The 20,046-nt window shown below is 38.4% G+C and overlaps 1 pseudogene; it reads right to left on the bottom strand.

Annotated features, from left to right (window-relative positions):
- Positions 1 to 5,790: 5,790 nt before the first annotated feature.
- LOC107759164 (TMV resistance protein N-like) lies at positions 5,791 to 17,962 on the bottom strand (annotated as a pseudogene).
- Between the last annotated feature and the right edge of the window lie 2,084 nt (positions 17,963 to 20,046).

Here is a 20,046-nt window from a genome sequence, read left to right as displayed (position 1 = left end):
TCTACGAAAACCGCCCCACCTATATAACATTTCCTTTACAGTGCTTGGCATCACCCATTGAACACTAAAAAGATTCAGGATTGACCTCCACAATACAGAGGACACAGGGCAATACAACATAAGGTGATCAACTTCTTCCCTAGACCTTTTACACATGTAGCACCAACTAACAAGTGTAATTCCCCTATTTTGGAGATTTTCAGCAGTCAAGATCACTCCCCTTGCCACTAGCCATGCAAAAAAGTACACCTTCATGGGCGCCCTAGGAATCCAGATCGAGGAGTATGGAAAAGTGGTCTCCTCTCTCACCAACATACTCTGGTAAAAGGACTTTACGGTGAACAAACCATCGCCACACAAGCCCCATCTCCAATAGTCGCAGGATGGCTGGAGCATGTCTTGCCCGTATAGCAGTGCCAACAAGACTTGAAGCTCCGCAATCTCCCAATCTTGCATGTTCCTCCTGAATGAGAGGTCCCATACTACCCCCTTCATGCTCCTTGCGAATCTGTTGGACCATCAGTTCCTTCTGGTTTGAAACTCTGAAAGACGTGGGGGAAGGAAACTCCACACCACCTATGATTCCAAAAGCTGATTCTCCTTCCATCTCCCACCCTATAAGTGATATTGCCACTGAATGCTTCCCAATTCTTCATGATACTCCTCCACATGCCACACCCAAAAGGTGTTGTGATCGCCTTGGTCCTCCAACCCCCTCCCGTTGAATCGTACTTTTCTACTATGACCTCCCTCCATAGAGCATGCTCTTCTACCCCGAATCTCCACAGTCACTTTCCCATTAAAGCTCTGTTAAATGCCCTAAGATCTTTCACTCCAAGTTTACCCCACTTCTTTGGGGAAGTGACTGTATGCCAATTCACTAGATGAAACTTTCTAATTTCATCTGCCGCATCCCACAGAAAGTTCCTTTGAAGTCGCTCCAGTTTTTCTGTGATGCTCACCGGTGCTTGCAACAGGGATAAGTAATAGGTGGGCATACTCGATAAAGTGCTTTTGATAAGCACTTCCTTACCTCCTTTTGACAAATACTGTTTCTGCCACCCTGCTAATCTTTTTTCAACCCGCTCGATCACTGAATTTCAAACCGTAGTATCCTTATATGAAGCACCCAAAGGGAGGACCAGGTAAGTAGTGGGAAGGGAGCCCACCTTGCATCTGAGAACACTAGACAAGGCATCAATATTAGTAACCTCACCTATCGGGAAAATCTCACACTTGCCGATGTTGATTTTGAGTCCTGATACTAACTGAGACCATTGCAGGACCTACTTCAGGTAGGTCAACTGATCCATATAGGCATCACAGAAAACTAGTGTGTCATCCGCAAAAAGCAAATATGAGACTTTTCGGGCACTGAGCACCCCAATCGGAGCTGAGAATCCTCTCAAAAAACCTCTGCCCGTCGCACGATCCATCATTTTGCTCAGAGCATCCATCACTAGAATGAATAACATGGGGGATAGGGGGTCACCTTGCATGAGACCCCTGGAGCTGCCAAAGAAACCACACGGGCTACCATTAACCAGGACAGAGAATCTGACTGAGGAAATGCAGAACTTTATCCATCCCCTCCATCTTTCCCCAAACCCCATCCGCATCATAATGAAGTCCAGGAACTTCTAATTGACATGGTCGAAAGCCTTCTCAAGATCTAACTTGCATAGTAAGCCGGGTTCTCTATTTTTCCTTCTGGAGTCTACAAGTTCATTTGCCACTAAGGTAGCATCCACGATCTACCTACCTTCCACAAACGCATTTTGGGAGGACAAAACAGTCATGTCAAGAACCTTCTTAAGTCTGTTGGAAAGCACTTTAGAAATAATCTTGTAAATGCTCCCCACTAGACTAATAGGCCTGTAGTCTCTGATACAAGATGCACCTTCTTTCTTAGGCACAATAGTAATAAAGGAAGCATTGATACTTCTCTCGAAAACACCATTCACATGGAAGTATTCAATGGCTTCCATCAACTCCCCCTTGATGGTGTCCCAAAAGAGCTGAAAGAAAGCCAAGGAAAAACCATCAAGCTCGGGGGCCTTATCACCAGCACAACACGACACAGCCTCGTACACCTCCTCCTCCTCAAAAATCCTTTCTAACCACTCGTTATCTCCCTCCCCTATATGGTTGAACTCTATTCCCCCCAAAGTTGGCCTCCAACTAACTTCCTTTTTATATAAGTTCTCATAAAACTCCGTTATCGCCCCTTTTACCTCCTCCTCTCCCTCAATCCTCACTCCATCCACAACTAAGGACTCTATGAGGTTTTTCCTTCGATTTGCGACCGACACCCTATGGAAATACTTGGTATTCGAATCCCCCTTCTTTAGCCAGAGCGCCCTCGATTTTTGCCGCCAACTAGTCTCCTGAGCTATTGCTAACTCGACTATTTCCCTCTTAACCTCCCCCAATCTCTCTTTCTCAGATTCGTCTAACTCCCCCACCCCTTCCTCTATTTCTAAATCCCCCAATTCATGCATAAGCTCCCTCATTTTAACCTCTACCCCTTCCAAAAACCTCCTTATTCCACCTAATAATATCTCTCTTGAGCAATTTGAGTTTCTTCGAAAGACGGTATGAAGGTGTCCCTGATACCCCATAGCTTGTCCACCATTCTTTCACCTTGTCACAGAATCCTGGCACTTTCAACCACATGTTTTTGAATCGGAAGGGAGCACGCACCCCCTCCCTCTGCATCCATCTAGCAAAATAGGCAAATGATCTGAAGTCAACCTAGGTAAAGGAATCTGCAGCACATTCGGCACCAGCTCATCCCATGAGGGAGATATCAGGAATCTATCAATTCTAGACCTTGAGTTGGAATCCTCCGCCCTGGCCCAAGTAAACCTTTCCCACGACAGAGGAAGATCAATGAGAAAGTGATCATTGATGAAGTTAGAAAACTCTTCCATGGCCCTCAAAATCACACTACCCCCTAATCTCTCCTCCAGGAATCTAATAATGTTAAAGTCTCTCCCTAGAACCCATGGAATGTCCCATTCCCCCATAATATTGGTCAGTTCCTCCCAGAAAGACACCTTGGACCCTTCCCCTACCGGCCCATACACTCCCCCAAATCCCCACTCCACCCCACTCACTCTATATTTGACGAGAGCTGCCAAAGAGAAAACTCCCTTCCTAATCTCCTTTACCTCCAAGCTTCTATCATCCCATATAAGTAGGATACCCCCGGCACTTCCCACTGCTGGGACCCAGTCATATTTCACCCAGCTACCTCCCCAGACACTTCTCACGATCGTATCCGGTAAAACTTCCATTTTGGTCTCCTGAAAACAAACTAGGTCGGCACACCACTCCCTAACTCCCACTTTGATGATGGCCCTTTTGTTTGGGTCATTCATCCCCCTCACATTCCATGAAAGGATCTTAACTTCCATAAGTAACAATAGCCCCCAATTCCCCACCCCCCCTAGCCGAGGTCCCTTTCTCTTTGTCACACACTCGCCCCCTTCTCTGATACACCACTATATCCCCTAAGTTATTTTGCTTAACACCTTTACACAACTCCTTCCCTGCATCATCGTAAAGGGATTGTTGCTCAATCTCCCTCAACAGTTCTAACACCCTATCTTCCTTCCCTTCAACAGAAACACCTAAAAATTTCCCAAAGTTTAATAGTTTATCCTCCATCCAAAAAGACATATCCCCTCCTCTGATCCTTGACGAAATTGGGCAGGCTTCTTCTATATATGCCCTTTCCTTGCTACTACCAGAGGAATACAAGACCATAGCATTGCTAGCACTAGGAGTTTTAACCTCCGAAATGGTCTCACCGTTTCCTTGGGGGTCAGCAACCTCTGAAATTAATACCCCACTGCTATAGGAATGTCCAGAACCATCAGTAGGGTAGCATGGCGGAAGAGAGCACGGAACCCTTGGCGGCATATTAACTGAAAATACTGGTCCGACACTAACATCAATTGGGGCATGCTCAACAATCTCCCTAGAAGAAGAAGAAGCTTTAAGTGTGGCCTCAGCACAACTAAGCCCAAGAGCAGGTGAGGGGTTGATAGAACCGGGTCCAGCAGAGGCGGTGGGCCGTGGATTAACAGCACCATCCTTAGCCGGTTTTGCCCCTGCAGCAGCGGCCATCGTAGAGGGGCACATGTCACTAGAGCTCGGTGAAGGAGTGCCACTGTGTGAAGCACCTTGGCCAGAGGAAGGAGGAACAACTGTTCCTATATGCTTAGAAGCCTTATCATGCGCAGCTTGAAATAAACTGGGCCCCTTAGGATCAATTCTAATGGAATTGGGGAAAGTTGCTGGGCCCATGTGAGGAGGCCCAGGCCTATACTTGCTGAAAACATGCCCGGCCCTATGATAAGTAGAAGAGGACCGTCCCATTCTGTCTTTCCAGCCCGCCTCACTGACCCATTCACGTCTTCTCCTCCTGTTAAAATTTTGTCTTCCTCCCCCAATTTCAAACCTCCCGTCTCTTCTCGATCTAACATTTGATTCCGGCTTAATCCCGTGATCCGGTGAACCCTCCCCTCCCCCTCAGAGACTGATTTTCCCTCCCCTCCCTTCTATCTGACCTTCCCTTTTCTTCCGTCGCTATCACAGGCATAAAGATAGGGCGAAATTCAGGGCTCAACCGAACCCTATAACTCAAGTAGCCATCTTCCACCACAGTGGAGACATAGATTCTGCCCCCTTTCCTCACCACAATCCTCACTCGCGAGAGATCGTGTAAACTACAAGTGACATCAATAAAACCTCCACAGATTTCCCCTATCTTCTTGAATAGGTCAAGACACCAAAGATGCACCAGGAGACCCACCATGTTGACCACCAATGTTTCGCCAGTGAAGCGAGGGTCAAGACACCCATCATGCTCCACCCATCTGTCTAGATTTAAAAAGTTCCCATTGAACCACCTGTTTCCTCTGACAAGAATTTTTGAAGATTGAGACTTGTCAACAAAACGAAAGAGATATTGAGTGTCCTTGACGTTCCATGCCTCTGCTGCCCAGTTCCTAACAGCCTCCGGAGAACCAACCCATTTGGAGAAAGACCCAATAAGACTAGATTCCAAAAAACCCTTGCGCCTGAGGGTGTGCTCCTTGGACAGCGTGAAGTGCGGCTCTTGTCCTACGTCGAGCTTTCGATGGCATCTTTCCCCAAGTTCTAGGGCTGGCCAAGAGACAGCTTTCATAAAAGACATGTTTTCCAGTTTTCTAGATTCTAGAGAGAAAAAAGAGCTTCTCTATGTACAATCCATCATATTCTAAATGCGGCTGTCCCGGAAAAACTGGCCGGAAAAAGGCTCAATAGTCGGGATAACAGTATTCACAGTGGGTGAAAATAGTATATATGAAGGGAGGAAGGTTTTCTCGTACTGAACACAGGAAACAATCGTCAGAAACTGGGGTTTAAAGGCCGAAAAAAGAAAAAGTCATCGGAATTTGGTGAAACTGGCACGGGATGGCTCGGAAATGCCTCGAGAAGAGGCTGTCTGAAGAAAAAAATTTTGAAAAGTCACCGGAAAAGGCCACACGCGCCGGCGCATGGCTGAAATCTCGCCGGAAAGACAGGCGAGTTGGCGGCGCATGAGAGCTCAGTTGCCGGAGAAATTTACTGGGGTTTGGACGCGGGGAGCTTGGCTCTTGATGGGTGTGGTGGAAAATTAGGAAGAAGAATAGATGGAAGAGGCTCGGCCATAGGAAGCACTGTTGCGAAGGCACTGTTGCGATGGCACTGTTGCGATCCTTCAGGTTCTGAACAAGCCTGTTCGCAATGCTTTTCTTTTTAGTGATTGATCAGTATTCCTTCATCTTTATACAACAAACGAAATCCAAACTCCTTCATTGCTCCAGAAAAAGATAACGTAATAAGACCATAGTCATTTGGTGTTTTTCCATTTGCCTTAGATGGATCCCATAAACAAGCAAGAGGTACAAACAAAAAATGAATAGTAAATTCTTCATCACATTCTGAATGGTCGAAAAACTCTAGTTCCAGGGTCATCCACGACATCTCATCGTTACAAAAGGGAATCAAGTGGGCTGTGGTGTCAATTAAGCAGCCAGAGTAACATATAGCAAATCCCAAGAAGTTATCGCGTATATACCAATTTTCAAGCAAATTGACTGATACACTACTAACCATTCCCTGAAGGCGGAACCAACTTGGGATCCTCTTCCCTTGATGCAAAATGGTAAACACTCTTTGTGACAAGGAACCTGAAATAAAGATGTCATTTTGATACAAGGTAAGTTGAAACGAATTATAGAACGAATTAAGATCCCTTATCACACAGTCTAGCATGTGAATCTCTAACTCCAATTTCATGCTTCCAAGGATATCAGGAAAATATTCTAAATTAGAACATTTCTGTAGCAGCAGACATTTAAGGGAATCAGTCAAATTTAATTCAGTGAGCTTTTCAAAAACTCCTATGGAATGAGGAACCTCTTCAAGATTCATACAATATAACAGATTCAAAGTTTCCAAATTTGGCATTCCCATGAAATCTGGCAATTCTTTAAGCCTATAACAATATGATAAGTCCAACGATCGAAGAGCACCAAGTTGGGCCATGCTTTGAGGCAAATGCTCAAAATAATTTCCCTTGAGATATAACTCTTTCAAAGAATATAAGCTGCCAATGTCTTCTGGAAGTCCTCCATCTATTAGATTGCAGTAACTGAGATTCAGAAATTTCAATGACCATAACCCTTCAGCCACGGGAGGGAACACAAAGTAAGCTGCAATTTGACCATTATCTGATTCTTTTTTTTGCAAAAGTCAAGGAGTTAAGTTTGTTCAAGCGGACGATGGAAGTTGGAGGCCGTGATATTAAGGTATTGATGGCATCAAGTTTCTCCAAGTTATCTAAATCTCCTATCTCTTTTGGCAAACTTTCAAGTCTGTAGCAAAACGACACATCTAGACTAACCAAATTTTTCAACCTACAGATGCTGCTTGGAAGAGTTACAAGGTCTTTTAAAAAGCTCAAGTCTAGCTTGGTAATATGAGTTTGGTGCTGGATAGATGATAGGTTTTTCATTTCTGGAAATTTCTGTAAACTAGAGCAACCATGCAATTCCAGATGTTCAAGAGATTCCACGTTAACACATGAAAACCTCTTAAGGCGTTCACACCAAGTCAAATTTAACTCGACAGAGTTTTCTGCAACATCCCAGGAAGTAGTGAAGCTCTTCAAAATTACTGCAAAAACTCAAATCCAAATACTCCAAATTTGGCATCCCCGTGAAATCTGGTGTTCGCATCAGGCTTCCAGAGCCGCTGAGAATTAGCTTTCTTAGAGACGGCAAATGCTATTCAGAAAATGTTTGAATGAGTTTATTGAAATTCTTAGTTAAATGGTGATGAGAATATTTGAAAAAAAAAGGACTGAAAGATCCCATAGTAATACTATGAGAACAACCCAAAATAATATAAAATACTTCCTCCATTCAATTTTACTTATCCAATATACTAAAAATACATTTTTACTTTAATTGACCCCTATGCTAAATCAAGAGAAAGACAATTTTTTTTTCATGTTTTACCCTTATAATTAACTACTCATTCCCCAAATCATTTCCCAATTCTTTTGGAAATGCTATCGTTTTATGGGTAAAATTGTAAAATACATACTTCATTTATTTTTTCAAAGAAAGTGCAAAGTCAAAAGTGAACAACTAAAAGTGAAAGGAGGGAGTACATTAATTTGAGTTCATGGAATTAATAACCTATTTTCATTTAAAGACTTGCATCATAATTCTAGGACAAACATAGAACAGGTGAAAGCAATAATATTTGCTCATTAATAAAGGATAAAGATGGTTAGAGAGAAAAATAAAAATAAAGTTGAATTCAGCTATTATACCGTTATTTCCGTCCATAAATGACGCAGTGAACTAGACTGGAGTTTAAGATGAACGAGCCTTTTGGGTTCAAATGTAGATGGCAATGACTCCCAAGGATAGCAAAACCAGACAAACCAACGCAAGCTGTTGGGCAAATACTCAATGGAACCATTATGGAAAATGGAGCCAGCCCGGATCCTCTGTAACTCATCACGTATATATAATATCCTAAGACTTTTCATATTTCTCATGCCCTCTCTGCTAAAACATAGTCCTTTAAAACAAAGAAACCAAATTGCTTCCATTGCCTTTGTCCCCTGGTAAAAAGATTATTAGCTTACAAAGTATAGCTTCAAATGTCAGTAATAAATCTCCTTGCCAATATGACCTATGTTGCTCGAACTCGCCAAAAATATTATCGGGTACGTGTTAGATCCTTCAAAAGTAGTGTATTTTTGAAGGATTCGACACGGGTGTGACATTATTTTGGAGAGTCCCACAACATAGAATATGACTACACAGAGTGGCTAATTTCATCACGTTTTGTATTTATTATTGCACTTTAAGTTCTTGAAAAACACCATTAAATTTTTTTAAGGTACAGTATTAGCTAGGTCTTTTTCAAGAAACATGTTGCTTAAGAGAAATACTTTGTATAATTAATTCTTAATTCTACTTTGTTTGTAATAATATTTTTTCTAAGACCTTCTTTAGAGGCAAGTAAAGTTTTTCATGCAATACCAATAAATTGTAGTAGTTTTTTAACTCAAATTTTTGATATGTTAACAAGAATCCCCATTGAGTTATTATGTATAAAATGTCATACAAATCTCAAGTAATCAGAAGAATGATGGATTAAACAGATTAAGTGCCTACTAGACTAATTCATGGCTTAATAACATCAGTATAATGGATTAGGCAACGCTAATTAAAGTGCCTACTTGAGGACTTAGGCAACATCAGGCAATTAATGTTACTTTTTATAATCTTACTAAAACAACAATTAAAATGACTTACATGCGAGAATATGAAGCAAGAAGAACATATAATTGAAATTGCTGACCCTTTTATGTATTTGGAATATGAAAAACAGAAATTGAATATTAGTGCAGTGTTTAGCCTACTTACCGTATTGCTGATCATCACTTCTTCGAAATCTTCAGCGAGCCATAGTCTGCTATGTTCTCCCGGATCCTTTTGCATGTTCACTACATATTTACCCATATCTTGTATTAAGTCATCCATTTCAATCGTATCTTTTTCGGAGATGAACACAAGAGATTTATCAATTAGGACACGCAATCCGATTTAGCTCCATAATCACAGCTCTCAAGAATTTGCATGATCTCATCTTTTTTTCTCCCTCGTAAAAAGCATGTTATATCTAAAAATATCCTCTGTTCTATGGGCTCTAATCCATCATAACTAATTTTGAGCTTGTCAACAATTTCTGAATTAGAGTATTTTTTTCATTTGCATTATAGTACTTTTCCACTCTGTTATATCCCTCTTATGCAAGAAAGAACCCCACACTTTCAGCTCTAAAGGAAGGCCTTTAGCATGACTTACTACTTCCAACGTTAGCTCCTCAAAACACTCGTATGGAATGTTAGGATTGGGAACTCGGGTAGTACAGAATTTAGCCAAACAACGGTAAAATGACAATAACAAAGACAATGGAAGTTGATGATAACATCAATTAAAGAATATAAAGAAGACACAAATTTAACGTGGTTCGGTCAAGGTGACCTACGCCCACAAGCGGAGAGGAGCAATTTCACTATACCAACAAGAGTACAAAATTAGAGTAAATACTCTAATTAATCCCAAATACCCCAAAGAGAATAACCTCACAAGATCACTCCAAAGAAAGGGTTCACACAAGTGTTTCCCAACACTCACTCTCTTACAAAATACTCTATAATGAAATAAAGGAGGAGCAAGAAAGACAAGAGTGAAAAGCTCTTGAATTTGTGTGTTTACAAATGAGGAGAAACTCCTCTATTTATAGCAAGAAATCATTGGCCTAATAATGGATATTATGTCATGGCAAATGTCATGATCCACAAATTTGTTATAATGGATATTATGTCATGGCAAATGTCATGTACCACAAATTTGTTATAATGGATATTATGTCATGGAAAATGTCATAAAAATTTGGCCATATTACAAATCTCCACCTTGGCCTAATTTCGGCTTATATATAGTAAATTTGCTCCACCTTCTCCGCAAAAATCCCAATGGGCAAAATCATTCTTCATAAATGCCAATCAAGTTCAGGCAAAGCTTGAACTTGGTCACTAAAAGAGGTTTTGTGAACATGTCAGCATGATTGTCTCTAGTGTTGATCTTCTGAACAGAGACTTTTCTTTCAGCAATGGTTTCTTGGATGAAATGATACTTTATATCAATGTGCTTCGTCCTCTCATGATACATTTGATCTTTAGTCAAGTGAATGGCACTTTGACTATCACAGAAAATGGTAATACCACTTTGGTGTAAACTGAGTTCCGCAAATAGACCCTTCAACCATAAAGCTTCTTTGGTCGCCTCGGTCACTGCCATATATTCTGCTTCGGTAGTAGATAAAGCTACTACATGTTGTAATGTAGCTTTCCAACTAATAGCGCAACCACCGATACAAAATACATAGCCTGTCAGGGATCTTCTTTTGTCAAGATCACGTGCATAATCTGAGTCTACAAAACCAACCAAAGTGTTAGTATTTCTCCCAAACTCCAAACATGTGTTTGAAGTACCTCGCAAGTATCTGAGAATCCATTTCACAGCATGCCAATGTGCTTTACCAGGGCAAGCCATATACCGGCTTACCAAGCTCACTGCTTGTGAAATATCTGGACGTGTACAAACCATTGCATACATAATACTGCCGACTGCACTGGAATAAGGAACCTGTGCCATGTACCTCTCTTCTTCCTCTGACTGCGGTGACTGAGCAGCTGATAACTTAAAATGAGCAGCAAGAGGGGTACTAACTGGTTTAGCATCTTTCATGCCAAACCTCTCCAAAACTTTCTCCAAGTACTTCTTCTGGGTCAGAAATAACTTGTTGGCTTTTCGATCTCTTTTGATCTCTATGCCAAGGATTTTCTTAGCTGCTCCCAAATCTTTCATCTCAAATTCACTTTTCAGCTGACTTTTCAAATTGTAAATTTCTGTTAAATCCTTAGCAGCAATGAGCAGGTCATCAACATATAATAATAGGTACACAAATGAACCATCAGTTAACTTTCGGAAGTAAACACAACTATCATACATGCTCCTCGAATAACCATGACCCAACATAAATGAATCAAACCTTTATACCATTGTCTTGGAGACTGCTTTAATCCGTACAAGGATTTCTTCAACAAGCAAACATGATCTTCTTTTCCTTCAATTTCAAATCCTTCGGGTTGATGCATGTATATTTGTTCCTCAAGTTCGCCATGTAAGAAAGCTGCCTTAACATTAAGTTGTTCTAATTCCAAATCATACATGGCAACGAAGGCAAGCAATACACGAATAGAGCTATGTTTAATAACAGATGAGAAAATATCATTAAAATCAACTCCTTGTACCTAACTATAGCCCTTTGCAACTAATCGTGCTTTATACCTCGCATCTTCAACCCCTGGAATGCCATCCTTTTTCTTGAAGACCCATTTGCAACCAACAATTCTTTTTCCTGATGGAGGTTTCACAAGAGACCAAGTACCATTCTTGTGGAGATACTCAATTTTTTCTTAATTGCAATCAGCCACTTGGCTAAGTCAGCACCAGAAACTGCTTCTGAATATTTTGATAGTTCTCCAATTTCTTCAGTTTCCTGTGCAACTGAAAAAGCAAATGCAACATAATCTCCAAACCTTAATGGTTGTTTACCTTCTCTTTTTGGTCTATGTTTGGCTATAGAATACTCCTCTTCTTCTGGTTCAACTTCAGGAGTCTCAATTTCAGGAATTTCAGCTTCTGTCTCAATTTCAGGAGTTTCAACTGTATTTTGCTCCAAAGTTGATGAGTTTGGCTCAGAAGGAATGCCAATCTCAATCTCCACCTGGTTCTGTGTACTCTTTCATTTATCTATATTACAAGAACTAGAAGACTCTTTTCTAGAATGCAACATAGAGGATTCATCAAAGATTACATCTCTACTAATTATAAATTTTGGTGCCGTGGGATCAGGATACCATAGTCGGTATCCTTTCACCCCAGATGCATACCCAAGGAAAATGCACTTTTTAGCCCTTGGCTCTAATTTTCCATCATTTACATGCATGTATGTAGGGAAACCAAATATCTTTAAATCAGAATAATTAACAGGAGTACCTGACCACATTTCCTCTGGAGTCTTAAAGTTCAAAGGTGCAGAAGGAGCTCGGTTGATAATATAACAAGCTGTACAGATAGCTTCTGCCCAAAAGGCATTTGTCAACCCAGCATTTAAAATCATGCAACGAGCCCTTTCCAAAAGAGTTCTATTCATCCTTTCTGCCACACCATTTTTCTGAGGTGTCATTCTCACAGTACGATGTCGAGCAATTCCTTCATTCTTGCAAAATTCGTTGAATTCATCATTACAAAATTCCAAGCCATTATCTGTTCTAAGCCTCTTAACCTGTTTTCCTGCTTGCTTCTCAATCAAAACTTTTCATTGTTTGAAATTTAAGAAAACATCACTTTTATTTTTCAGGAAATAAACCCAAACTTTCCTTGATTAATCATCAATGAAAGTTAACATATACCTAGCACCACCTTTTGATGGGGTACGTGAAGGACCCCAAAGATCTGAATGAATGTAATCCAAAGTACCTTTTGTTCTATGAATCGCTGGAGATTTGAAGTTGACTCTTTTCTGCTTCCCGAACACACAATGTTCACAGAACTTCATATTTTTGGTACTTTGGCCACATAAAAGACCTCTTTTACTGAGGATGGAAAGACTTTTTTCACTCATATGCCCCAATCGCATATGCCACAATTTGGTGATATCAGAATCTGATTTATATGATATTGAAACTGCAGCAGCACCTGTAACAGTAGATCCCAAAAGAGTATACAACGTACCAGATCTGCGTGCTTTCATAATCACAAGAGCACTATGAGAAATTTTCAGAACTCCACCTTCACCTGTGTACTTGCACCCAAGAGATTCTAGAGTGCCCAAAGAGATGAGATTTTTCTTCAAGTCAGGAACATGTCTAACATCGGTGAGAGTTCTCACCACACTATCATGCATTTTGATTCGGACTGTACCTTTTTCAATAACTTTGCAGGCAGCATTGTTGCCTATCAAGATAACTCCACCTCCAATAGATTCATATGTGGTAAATAAATCCCGACTGGGACACATATGATAAGAACAACCCGAATCTTAAATCCACTCATTGTTAGATTTGAAACTATTATTAGTTGCTAAAAAAATAGTTCCCTCAGTCTCATCAACAGCTACACTTGCTTCGGCAGTATCAGTATTTTTGTGCTCATTTTTCTTTTCTGTATGCTTTTCTTTGTTTTTCAATTTAAAGCATTCAGAAATAATGTGACCTTTCTTATGACAATATTTGCACATGACATTTCTGTATCTAGATTTTGACCTTGCTTTAGGTTTCTCACTCCTTGAATCTTTCTTATTGGATCTACCTCTTATGAATAAGCTTTCCCCTTAGTTCCCCAGTAATATCTTTATCTATTTGTTCTTTTGATTTCAAAATAGATTTGATATCTTTATAAGAGATATTATCCTTTCCATAAAGCATAGTATCTCTTATATGTTTAAACGACTGGGGTAAGGAAATAAGCAATAACACAGCTTGATCCTCATCTTTGATTTTAGCATCTATGCTACTTAAATCCATAAGAAGAGAATCAAAAGTATCAAGATGAGTAAGTATAGAGGTACCTTCAGCCATACGAAAAGTGTAGAGTTTTTGCTTTAGATAAAGTCTGTTTTCTACTGTTCTTTACATATATAGGGTTTTAAGTTTTTTCCATATTTCTTTGGCTGAGCTTTCTGCTGCAACTTCACGCAAAACCTCATTTGAAAGATTTAAAATAATACCTGCTTTTGCCTTTTTGTCTATGACGACAAACTCCTCGTCTATCATTTTATCCGGCATCTTCTCCTTTCCTTGTAGTGCCAAATCTAAGCCATCCTGAATTAGGATAGCTTCCATATTTAATTACCACATTCCGAAGTTTTCAGTTCGGTCAAATTTCTCAACATAAGACTTTGTTAGAATCATTTTGGCTATTTAAACTAACCCGGTTAGATCTGGTTCTGATACCAATTTGTTAGGATCGAAAACCTGGGTAGTGCAAAATTTAGCCAAACAACGGTAAAATGACAATAACAAATATAATGAAAGTTGATGATAATAACAATTAAAGAATATAAAGAAGACACAAAATTAACGTGGTTCGGTCAAGGTGACCTACGTCCACAAGCGGAGAGGAGCAATTTTACTATACCAACAAGAGTACAAAATTAGAGTAAATACTCTAATTAATCTCAAATACCCCAAAAGAATAATCTCACAAGATCACTCCAAAGAAAGGGTTCACACAAGTATTTTCCAACACTCACTCTCTTACAAAATACTTTATAATGAAATAAAGGAGGAGAAAGAAAGACAAGAGTGAAAAGCTCTTGAATTTATGTGTTTATAAATGAGGAGAAACTTCTCTATTTATAGGAAGAAATTCTTGGCCTAATAACGGATATTATGTCATGGCAAATGTCATGATCCACAAATTTGTTATAATGGATATTATGTCATGGAAAATGTCATGAACCACAAATTTATTATAATGGATATTATGTCATGGAAAATGTCATGAAAATTTGGCCATATTACATGGAACATCTTCCTTAAAAGCGTATCGATTGAACAATCGAATAGCTTCATGGTCAGCTAGTGTAGTCACTTCATATAATGCATCCTTCTTCCCTATCAAATGTTTGTCTCTAGTTGTTGTAATAATTCTACTTCCATTGCCGAACCAACCAAGATCCCCGGCTAGGTACTCCAAATGGTCTCTGTGATCTATGTCATCAAGCACAACTAAAACCTTCTTAAAACGAAGTCTTCGAGCCATCAGGTGCTTTCCGTCCTCCTTATTATTCATGGAATTAGCATTTTTCCTTAACAGTTCTGAGAGAAGGATATTTTGTAAAGAATGCATTCCATATTTGTTTTTTCTTTAACATCCGCAAGGAAACAAGTACCTTCAAATCGATACGAAAGAGTATCAAATATAGCTCTTGCTATTGTTGTTTCACCGACTCCCCCCATGCCCCATATCCCTACAAGCCGAACATCATTGATTTCTATCTGTAGTAGGGATTTTACTTCCTCTAAATGTGGATTTATTCCCACAATATCTTGCAAATAAGATAAAGAAAACTTGCATAACTTGGAAATTTGGTCAACGATCTGCTGAACGCAGTCTGATTCAATCCTACAAAAAATAAGAACATTGTTGATATAATACAGGTAAGAAAGTCAATAACAAGAAGTGTTTCACAGTGTATAGTGCATAATTATGATAAAAAGGACACATAAATCAAACTCTTGAAGAACCAATCAAAATAGTATCTATGCAACAATAGAATTGAGTAATTAAACTCATAAGCTATGTCTTCTTACTTATAGAAGCATATACAATCAACCATCAATCTTCTTTTAGAAAAAATGAAAAATTTATTTATAGAATCTATTTAACTCATTTTTGAGGTATAGAATATGTGTAGCTAGTCTTCATAGAAGCATCCAAATTTGAATGCAAAGTATTCCCTCTGTTCCAGCTAACGTGTTTTTAACTCACCTGTCACGAATATCACAACCTTTGAGATTTTCCGCTTCAGTTAAAGCACTCCATCTTTGTACCTTCTGCATTCCCTCAACATCATCCTTAAACTTTGATTCATGTTTGTAAAAGGCTTCAGCAAAGCTCTGCTTTTGGTATCGAATTATTGATGGATCCACATTATAGAAAACCGGTATGACAGTTTGTTCAAATTTAGTCTTGCATTCCATGATCTTCACCAGTTCATCCAAGCACCACCTCGATGTACCATAATTCTTTGAGAAAATGATGACAGCAACTTGAGACTCTTCGAAAGCTTTACAAAGTTCTTCTGAGATGGATGCGCCATGCTCTAGCCTTTGTTAGCTTCAAGGTTTTCCGTATTAATTTTAATGATACCAAACCAACATAATTATTAATGAAAGAACATTTACTTGTGGTAATCTTATTTTTGCACAGGTTTATTTAAGAAAGAAGATGCTGGTAAAGATTCAAACAAATATGGGAAAGAGAATATCTTGTGAGGAATTTATCAAGGAAGATTATTTAGAGATTTAATCTCCAAGCGTCATAGAAGGAATAATATTTGAAGTGAAATTTCAAATATTGAATGGCTTACTACAATATCATAAGAAGATCTACCAAAATTATGGAAGGAATATCTTGAAAAGAAGATTGCTAAAATCTTGGAGAAGATCTATTTTTTTGTGCAAGGAAGATCCTATTTGGAAAAAATACTACAAGGACAAGGAAGAATATATTCTCTATAGAAAGAAAATATATTATGAATATAGTACATTCGATATTATGGAAAGAGATTATTTTTCAAGACCTACTAAAGGAACATTGGAAAATTATGGAAGAATGCTTCCTAAAGTTTTGGACAAGATCTACTACGTATGGAAGAAAGGAATATTCTTACTACAATATTATAGTAAAAAATTATATTCCAAGAACAAAGAAGAGAATCACAGAGAATGGAATGAGGTTAAATATGGGACATGATCTTGCACAAAAGGAAAGAAGGTAGCTAATATTCTAAAAGGAATATTCTGCAAGTTCTTACATAGGTAATGAATAAGGAGATGTTGGTGATGAGTTATAAAAGTTCAATCATTAAAGAATCATTCCTTAAATCAAGATTCTCTCCTAATGAGATAAAGAAGCCCAAGTCCAAGCATAGTAAAAAGAATCGTCAAAGGTCTGTTATATTATATAGAGGAGATTTGCTATTCAAATACATTTTGAAGCATTCATTTTATGGAAAGGGAATTAATGTTGTCTCTGGTACAAAATGAATATCATGCAACGGTCAAATCTTTAAAAAAAAACCCAAGCACTTCAACTATGAGGAAAATCAGTAATTCATATCAAGGAAGATCTTCAACAAATATGAAGTGAAGATACTGCATCAAGAGGAACAACTATTTAAAGAAGAGTTGAAGACATTTCGTAGCACCAGCTTCGCAGACAACTTTCCTACTCTCTCTACACCTTAGTCAAGCACTGTATTCTTCAGTTTACTAGTGTCATAAAAGATAGAGAGAAAGGGAAAACTACTGAGAGGTTGCGTCATTGTTCATTTCTTTGGTGAACGAGTGAAAACCAAAGTGTCGTTGTTGGTGAGCGAGTGAAACCCAACCTTGTCAACGTTGGTGGTGATCGCTAAAAACCACAAAGGCTGTACTCAATTCAATTTACGAAGAGATCTAAAAGACAACACTCTTGCAATACAAGAGGATTGGATTAGGATACCACATTGGTTCTGAACCAGTATAAAAATTCCGGTGTTATTTATTTTACTGCTCTCATATTTTACACTTTACTGTTTGTTGTGAGTAGTATCTGTTTAAATAGAAAAGACTAATAGTTCTGTGCAGGCTGTCTTCGCATCAGTCGACTAAGTCTATACCATAGTCAAACTAATTTTTTAGCAGGCGTACAATTCACCGCTCCCCTCTTGTACTTTCAGCCTTTTGTCGTCTTGAAAGGTGAATATGCCTCTATTTCTCAAGCCTTCATATAAGTGCCCTGTAAATGTTTTACGAGTATCTTCACCTCTAAAACTTAGGAAAGCATCGTACTTCCATCCAGGACAGTACTGTGAATTACTCGCGAAAGAAGAAGATGATGACATGGATTCAGTTTATTGGTTGATATGAAAAAAAACTGTGTGGATAGATTGTGGTCGTGTTAAGAGATCAGCTGAATAGCTGATGATATTTCAGAAAAATATTACATACAGCAGAGAAGAATAAGCAAGTATCACTTCAAATATGAAAGCTTCTAAGACGATGGGCACTACTCCAGTTGAATAAAACTATTGCTATTGGATCTAGTCAACTGATATATATATCTATATAGCATTATATGTGGTACATTTTTATTGAATATTAATAGAAGTAAGTAGTAGGAATTTTCTGTAAAGCTTCTTAATCTCTTTCTCCAGTTGATTAGAATTATTGTTTATTGAGTTTTCTTTGAACTGTATGTAATAGAATGTATTAGGAAACCAAAAGTCCACTATAAGATGTACACAATGAGCAGCTAAAAGTACAAGCCGATGAAGAAACAAAGAAAACAATATGCCCAGTTGAATAGAATTATTGCTCCAAAGTTCAAATACTATGTCTACTTAATTCTATGCAAAATGGCAATAGAAAGAATCAACTAATTAAGTAAATTACCTTGTAATTCTCTTCCGAAAGAAAATTGTATATCCCTACGACTGTTGGAGCAAAAGTTGTTAGACCCAGAGTCGCAGTCTTCCTCTATCTCTGCCCATTTTCCTCCTCTTCTTTCAGTTTCTTAACTTCTTTTTTCCTTTAGCCCTTTTCTTTGGGCTGTGTGTTTTTGAGTGTGTGTTTGGGGGAAAAATGTGTTAAAAAAGATATGTAAGTGTTGTGTGTTATGAAAATAATTATATTGTAGATGTCCATTTATTACTCCGCTATAGATAATCTTCCTGAAGAAGATTATCCATTCATTACTCTGTTGAAGTTTATCTACAAGCAGCTGATACGGGCAGGTTGCAAGTAACTCAATGAAAATGAAATGATTTGCAGCAGTTTCTTATTAAACAGGCAGGTGCAAGAAGCTCATGCAGACAACTTACAAGCAGCTAAAGAAAAGCATTGCAGCTGCTTCCTTTCTTCTATAAATAGAGGAGTTGTGAGTTCATTATGAACATAACTTTGAAAGATGAATAAAATATCAATCTCCCTCTATACTTGTCTTCATTTTATTTCTTTTATAGTCTTTATTTTATAACACGTTATCAGCACGAGACTCTGCCATCTCGAACAAATAGTCTGAGGTACGAAGCAAGAACAAGGCATGAGCAAAAGGTCAGCGCCGGACCCGGTGTCAGTGCTACGAGCATCGTACAGTTTTATCTGCTTGGGATTTTGGCGGAAGAGGTTTGTCCAGGACACCATTACTTACAATAAAGACAAACTCTTACCACTTCTGCAAACTATCGATTGCAAAGTCACCAAGTGTGGCATTGAAGATTGACAATCTGGAGTAGTTAAATTTGCGTAATTTAATTTGAGCCTTCTGCTTATATTTTTATATCTTTATCATCGTTTGCTTGGTTATATATTACGTATACAGTACCTATTTTGGTATTTGTTTTCATCCTTGTCATCTTAATAAAGGATTACAAAGTGGATAACATTGTTAGATCCACTTAAACTCTAGCAGAGTTTGTAAGAAATATACAACCACCAGAAGTGGTTATGTTTCGTATATCTCATTATAACTAAATTTTGTTAACCACCAGAAGTGGTATATGGCTATGACCACCAGAAGTGATAATTTAGACTTTCTATGGTTACAATTAAAGATAAGCTAGAGAAATATTCTTTATATTACATGCACACCTCGATTTGCTCATGAAGTAGTAAATATTTTAAAAGAGGTTGAAGCATCACAATTTGATGTGATTAATGCGCGTTCAGATAATTATGTTCGATTTCCTGAAGGATGAGAATTTTTGATAAATATTAATCTATTCCCTGAAGTGAATGTGATAATATTAATAAAGTCGTAAATATGAACGCGCTCTTGTTGTAAATATATTACAATTCACCTCCAGAAGAGTTAATATGATTGAGAGAATATATACTCAATATTTTCTATTTTAAATTTGCTCCTGAAGAAGTAACACAATTGAAATTTCCTCCTGAAGTAGGAAAATATTTTGAAGCAGTATCTTTATGTGCTTAAACAAAATAATGAGTTATTCAAAGTTATTTTTGAAGCACATTTTCATTCCCTGGAGTGAATGAAGAAATACCACAACTCACCTCCTTAAGAGGTAGAATAATATAGGATATAAATATTATTTTTGTAGCATAAAGATCATTGCCACACG

The sequence above is a fragment of the Nicotiana tabacum genome, chromosome 11, assembly GCF_000715075.1.
Source record: "Nicotiana tabacum cultivar K326 chromosome 11, ASM71507v2, whole genome shotgun sequence".
In the NCBI taxonomy this organism is placed as follows: Eukaryota; Viridiplantae; Streptophyta; class Magnoliopsida; order Solanales; family Solanaceae; genus Nicotiana; species Nicotiana tabacum.
Note: the sequence above shows the minus strand (reverse complement) of the source record. Positions and strands in the feature narration are given on the sequence as shown.